The sequence below is a fragment of the Physcomitrium patens genome, chromosome 12 (genome assembly GCF_059467195.1).
Source record: "Physcomitrium patens ecotype Gransden chromosome 12, ASM5946719v1, whole genome shotgun sequence".
Lineage (NCBI taxonomy): Eukaryota > Viridiplantae > Streptophyta > Bryopsida > Funariales > Funariaceae > Physcomitrium > Physcomitrium patens.
In genome coordinates this window covers 12064423-12072047 of record NC_143421.1, presented here as the reverse complement: position 1 = coordinate 12072047, position 7625 = coordinate 12064423, and positions in this window count along the sequence as shown.

The window sequence follows — 7625 nt, the reverse complement described above, 5'->3', positions numbered from 1 at the left end:
CTATCTATTGTACCATATTCCAATTAGTAATTTATGGTACCTAAGAAAAATGGGACATTGAGGTTTATTCAAGATATATAACTAACAAATAAGATAACTATTAGAAACATGGACTCAAGTCCAATTATAGATGAATTTACAAAGACTCTTGTAGGGAAAGTAATTTATTCTATGGGAGTTCTTTATTTGGGATACAATCAATTTCAATTGGTAATACAAAGTAAAAATTTGACAACTATGAATACACCATTAGAATCGATCAAAATGTGTACTTTAACACGAGGGGCTACAAATTTTGTGGCACACATGATGAATGGAATGCATAAGGTATTAAGAAATTTTATTCTAAGTAAAATAATATCTTTTTTAAATGATGTGCCAATTAAGAGATGTGAAGAAGATAAAAAAATATGAGACTTTGGATTTGAATGGGTGTAAGTAGTTTGTCATAGATCATATTGATGATTATAAAAAAATTTTGACAAGATTAGAAGAGATTCATTTAACCTTATTAGAGGCAAATTTAATATTTTGAGTAAAAGAAGTTTTGGTGGTTGCACAAATGTGTGGATCATATAGATGCAAACCAAATATGAAAAGGATTGATGTTGTGAAAAAGATGAAAGAATGTATAAATACAATGGTAGTTAGGAGGTTTTTAAGAGCATGTATTTTCTATCATATATAGATACTACATTTTACACATGTAGTAGATCCATTATATGAGTTATTAAGAAAGAATCAAAAATTTCAATGGAAAGAAGAACAAAGAAAAGCTATGCAAAAATTAAAAAATCTTCTTTTTTCAATTCCAAATTTGAAAAAAAAAAATTATGAGTATAGAAGGCCAATGGTATTAATAATGGATGCAAGTCCAATTAGAATAGGTTAGGAAATTGGACAAGATGATGAACAAGGGAATAGATATGTAATAAGATTTAGAACAAGGATTTTAAATGCTAAGCAAAGGACATATGCCCAAATCAAAAGAGAATAATGGGGTGTAGTAATAGCTATGAAAAATGAAAGAAATTATTTAATTGATACATCAGTAGTTATAGAAAGAGATTGTCTACCTTTATTGGATATAATTACAAATTGTTCAACACCAAAAATTACAATATTAAGGTAGATTGCATGTATAAAGTCTATGAATTCTAAATTCAAGAATTTTTTAAAAAAAAACAATGTAGTTGTAGATATGTTGTCGTAAGCACAATATAATGATGAAGATGATACGTGTAGAATAGATATTAATTCGTTTTTGAAAGATATTGGTAAAAGATATTGATAGTCCATATAATAGGAAATTTAGGAGGACGGATGAGTGATTTATTTATTAAAAGCAGTTAATTACAGAATTACGGTTAGAATCTGGAGAATCAAGGGAAAGTATATAAGAGTTGTAGAAGTTAATTAAGGGCCATCGTTGTGATAGTGTGAGTTGGGATAAGCTTGGTGCTACCTCTTTTCTTTTGTTTGTTATTTTCTTTGAATAAGAGGATTGAGAGTTTCTGAATATTGTGAAGTGAATTATGGAATGGAAATGTAATTGGTACTATTTGTGAAGAAGAAAGATTGAATGCTGAAATCTGATTGTAATTCAGCAGAGAAAATGAGTCTGTGTTTGTGTAAAATACCATAATATGAATGGCAGTTTTGTGTGAAGAATTCCAGTGATTGGAACGAGGATAATTGTGTGTTGAAAGTTGTGAGGGCGCAGTATTACAGTTGGAGATTATGAGGGTGAATATATTGGTGGAAATAGCAGTTATTGGTATGACTGAATTGCTGTAAGGAAGAGACCGGTAAGGTGAAGGAGGAGATTATAGTTTCCTTGTATGTTCAAATATTAGAAATAGAGACGATACATTCAGGAGGTAATTGATTGTGTGACCCTAACGTAAACGATTAAGCAACTAGTCATTCCTCGTGTTCAAATTTTCCTATACAGGTTTATTCTGGGAGGTTTCTTCCAGAATAAGTAAAACGAGCAATCACATTTTGGCGCCACTGTCGGAGAGTGATAATAGCTTTGAGTGTTAGGAATTAATTACCAAACGTGTAAAAAAAATTGACAATGGAAGACGATTTCAGTAGTGTTTGAAGCAAGATTATGGTTAATAAGAATGAGAGCATTGCATTGAGGAAAATAAATCAGTTGAGAGAAAGACAGGGAATAGCATAAGGAAGGAACTTGCTTAAAGAGGAGCAAGAACGTAATCTTAAAAAGAAGCATCGACAAAATTAGATTAAACCATGGTTGCAAGCTTGTCGGTGCATCCAAACATATCAAAAACCGGACAGACTATTAATTCTGCAGTTGTATATACCATTAGAAAAACTTCCAAGAACCCTCACAGGAAATTTTGTTAACATTCTAGTGGAAATCTTGAGGCCGGTAAGTGAAAGAGAAGGAGGCGTAGAAGAATTTGGTACTCCATTGGGTATTTTTCCAGTAAAGGGTACCGCTGAAATGAGCAATAGTGGCTCTTCAGATTAACACAAATTGGTCGCCAATAAAGATAACTATATTGTGTTTCAAAATCCAATGTTTTCACCTGCAATTCAACCAATAAAACTAATTGCAAAAAATAACAGTAAATCGAGGAGCACTGAGAGCTCGAAAATTAGAATAAGGAAAAGCAGAGATTATTTTAAAACGGAGTTTAACGGAACAAGAAATTCAATGGTGTCAAGAGGACCAGCCATTCCAATTGCAGTACAAATGGATACAGTAGGCGATCGTACGACTAGTGACGTGCCACTACCTACTTTTCGGGGATTTTTGGATGCAGATCCCGATCAACATTTATCTCAGTTTCTTATAGCATATATAGCTAATAATGGCAGAACTGAAGATATTTGGTTGTAATGGCTACCACCAACCTTAAAAGACATGGCGTTTGAATGGTACAACTGTCAACCAGTGGATCAATTTTTGAATTGGGAAGCATTAAAGAATGCATTTTTATCTCATTTTTGGCCAATTGGTTTTAAGAACCGCTTTCGAAAGAAGTTAACGAACAGCAAAATGATTCTAGGGGAGGTGGTGGAATCGTACTATGGCCGAGTGGCTGATATACTCAGTAAGTGGCCGAATCACCAAATATTGGAGGCATTTATCTTATCCATATTAATCAATGGTTTACATCCACCAGAGCTAAAAATATTTGTAAAGGAAGCTCAACCAATTACGGTGGCTGCATCCCTTAATAGAACCAAGGTTTCAGAGGAATGCCATTATGATTAGTTTTTAACTGTGAAAGCCACGATGATTCTAGTTCAAGATAGATATCAAAATCCGACTTGGAACGAATCAATGAGTAGTTATCCACGGATGTTAGAAACAGGGGCCAATTCTAATACCAATATTCAGGGGCCAATTAATGTCACCCCATTGCAAGCTATACCACTGAACGTGACAACAACATATGCTCCATATTTTTCGTATCAATAACAAGCATTAACTACGACAGAGATACCAATAATGCCAGCCCTAAAAGTTTCCAATGAAACCTTGTTATTGAATTTGACGAAGAAAATAGAGGAAATTGTCATCAATATGGCCAAAGATAAGGAGAAGAGGCAAAAGCCTACCAATACTATGACTAATGTATGGTGCAGTAATTGTAAGGGCCACGATCATTCTGTAATAGAATGCCCCTCACCCTCACAAATATTGGATCAATGTATATTTTGTGGAGGAAAGCACCTAACAACAAATTGTTGGAATTGGCAAAGACAACAACAATAATTTAGTAATTAGACCATGATCCCACCAACCCAGTGGGACGTCAATTAAGTGCAAATGGGAAATACGTTTGGATGGAATAAAAATTGATTTAATCGACAAAATCGAGCATTCAATAACTTTTAAAGTTCCAATTTTAATCAAGGATCTGCATCCAACCTCAAGAACTACGGTAAGGAGCAGCAGAGGTATCAACAATATGCTCCACTGACATCATCAAACCAAGTTCCCTCAGTACCAACGGGACAACCAGGATCATTTTCTAACCCTACATGGAACAAGCTTAGTAGGTATATACTAGTGGAGGTACCCAATATGCCTGATGGGGGTACAAGAAGACCACTTTGTTATTTCTATTGCAAACAGATTGGTCATTATACCAATGAATGTCCCAATCCCAGAGCCAGTGACGATTATGCACCAGTTTGTGGGAATTGCAAGCAGTCGGGGCATACGTATCAACAATGTAATGCTCCGTTCAATGTCAATAATCGGGATCAACGGATCCAAAGCCAAGGAAAATTTGAAGAGATAAATTGAGGTCCTCAAGATTCTCTGATAAATTGAGTGGAATGTGTCCAAGCCGTTCTTACCCGGAGTCAACAAAAGGAAAAATGACCAATTCAACATTTGGGTAATCCCGATGCGAAAGACCAATTTTACCCAATTAAAGGACCATCTAATCCAGGTCCTATTATGGGCTTTGTACCCAGTATGAGACCTAACTCGGTGGCACAATCCAATGAAGTCCCAATTACGGAGGCTTCAGTTCCATTCCAAACAGTTTTGATCTCTACGTAGTTTCAAGAAACGTCCTATCCGTTGAAAGATTGTCTCGGGGATGAGAATTCCAAAGAAGCCCTGGCTACTGTTCCAATTCCGAGCCCAAGGCGGAAGAATATCTTACCTCACGGAGTTAAACTCAAACCAATAAAAAGAAAGAGGGTATTGGGAATTATCCTAAATATGGAATCCTATGATATTTTGAAAGATCTGGATGCTATTCGGCCTTCTATTTCTATGAAGCAACTTCTAGTGGTCACACCAGAGTGTCGTTCTATATTGAATTCATCGTTAATACGGCATAGGCATCGTAATAAAGAAGTTTGTGAAGTCAGTTTGAACCCTAACCCAGGTGCATCAACCATCAATGTTTCGATTGATGGTGTTATGATCTCGGGTGTTCAGGTGGATGGTGGTTCCAGCATCAATTTAATGAACGTTGATACAATGGATGCTTTAGATTTGAAACACTTATTACCCACGACATTGGTATTACGGATGGCAGATCATAGCTGGATTAAACCAATAGGTATCTTATGGAGTGTTCAAACTATGATTGTCGATATTGCATATGAAATCGACTATATCATCTTTTGATTACAACATTCGACTTTATCATATCCAATTTTATTGGGACGATCCTGGCTTTATCAAGCAAAGGCCAAGAACGATTGGAGTCAGGGTACTTTGACAATTGACAAGGGCGGAGACAAAATGGTGTTACAAATGTATCCAATACACTATCACGGAGAGTCTCAATTGCGAGCATCTGAATTAACGTCGGACAATGAGCTTAGCTCCGATGACGACGCAATAGCTTCAATTACAAAGGGGCCCGTAGAGGCAGCACTATACCCTGGAGTGGTGTACCTATGTGGAGGTCCGGGAGAGTACTTGATATACCCGACGGACTCGAAAAACTCGGATTATGTTAATACTGATTGGATGACCAAATATGATGTGCACCATGTTAGTGCCCTGGACACAGGATTCAGTACTTCATACATGTCGAACTTACCGACTGACTTTAAATCAGTGCGGGGGTTGAAACAGAACATCGCCGTTGCACCTTTATGTCAAACTATCAACTTGGCGACCACAGCAGAACCTCGGACAATTAAGGTCTACGAAGGTATTAAGGAACAAGAGTTGAATTATTGGACCAAATTTTTCTTGCATCATTAATCCGCTTTTGTTTAGACTTATGATGATTTAAAAGGTGTTCCCGCTGAAGTCTGTGAGCATCATATTATTTTAGAAGAGAACGCCAAACTGGTACGATAGAGGCAACATCGCCTTAATCTTAAATATTCCCTCATGGTGAAGGAGAAATTGGACAAGCTTCTTGCGGTTGGTTTTATTTATCCAGTACCAAATAGTGAGTGGATTTTTTCAATCGTGATGGTGCGAAAAAAGAATGGAAAAATTCAAATTTGTCAAGATTTTTGGAAACTTAATGCGGCCACCAAGAAAGATTACTTCCCATTGTCCTTCAGGGATAGTATATTGGACACTATAGCAGGTCATGAATGTTATTCGTTCCTAGATGGATTTTTTGGGTATAATCAGATTCAAATTACAATAGAAGATCAGCTCAAGACGACCTTTATTACGGATTGGGGCACATTCGCTCATCACGTGATGCCTTTTGGGTTATGTAATGTCCTAGCCAAGTTTCAGAGAGTGATGACTCAGGCCTTCTAAGACTATCTCCGGCTATTTATGGAGATCTTTTTAGATGACTTCTGTGCATTCAGTACAAAACAAGATCATCTTAATTGTCTCGACAAATGCTTGGCTCAATGCGCTAAGTTTGGAATATCGTTGAACTTGAATAAGTGTCAATTTGGTGTTCCGTCAAGAAAATTGTTGGGACATATCATCTCTAGCCGTGGTATCGCTACGGATCCAAATAAAGTGACATATATAATGAACTTGCTCAGACCAGAGACGGTCTTCGGTGTTCGAGGATTCGTCGGCCATGTCAGTTATTATCGACGATTTATTCGGTCATTTGTAGTTATTTGTCAACCTTTAACGAACTTACTAAAAAAACCTTCGTTAGATGGGACTAGTCCTATCTGGACCATGGAGTGCACCGTGGCCTTTGAAGCATTGAAGTCAAAATTGATCTCTGCACTAATATTGGTGGCCCCTCGTTGGACCAAGCTCTTTCATGTGTATGTTGATCCATCAAATGTGGCTATTGGATCGGTGCTAAGTCAGAAGGATGATCAGGGTCTGGATCATCCTATCTATTATGCTAGTCGGCAATTGGTGGTTGCCGAACGTAATTACACTACTACTGAACGAGAAGTGTTGGGTATGATATACTCGGTTCAGAAATTTCGGCACTATTTGCTTGGGTATCCTTTTGTCTTTTATGTGGATCATGATGCCTTCAAATACATGATTAATAAGGCTCAATTGAGTGGACGCATTGCTCGATGGGTGTTATTACTTCAAGAATTTAATTTTACAATCAATGTACAATCAGGAAAGAAACATGCCAATGCGGATCACTTGTCCCGATTGTCCAATATCTTAGGTAATGAGCCTATTAGTGATGCACTTCTTGACGCACAGTTATTTGCCATCGAAGTGATTATAACCAACTATAATGAATTGATTCAATATCTGATATTTCAGACATTTCCACCTACATATAGTGAGAAACTCAAGAAACGACTGATTTTAAAAAGTGCACCATATACAATGATGGAAGACGCCTTGTATAAGCAAGGCCGGGATGGAATTCTACGCCATTGCATCTTTCCTAGTGAAGTACAATCGATACTAGAGGGATATCATTTGGATAGTTGTAGTGGACATTTTGCGAAAGATAGTACTGCTTGCAAGGCTTTAATGGTCGGATATTGGTGGCCCACAATGTTTTCTGATGCACACCAATTTGTTCGTCGTTGTGATCCCTGTTAACAAATTGGTCCACCTACGGGTACTTCAGTGATGCTATTAGTACCAATCTTGGCACAAGCACCATTTGAAAAATGAGGAATTGATTTTATTGGACCCATTACACCAACATCGCGACATGGACAAAAGCGGTATATTTTAGTTGTCACGGACT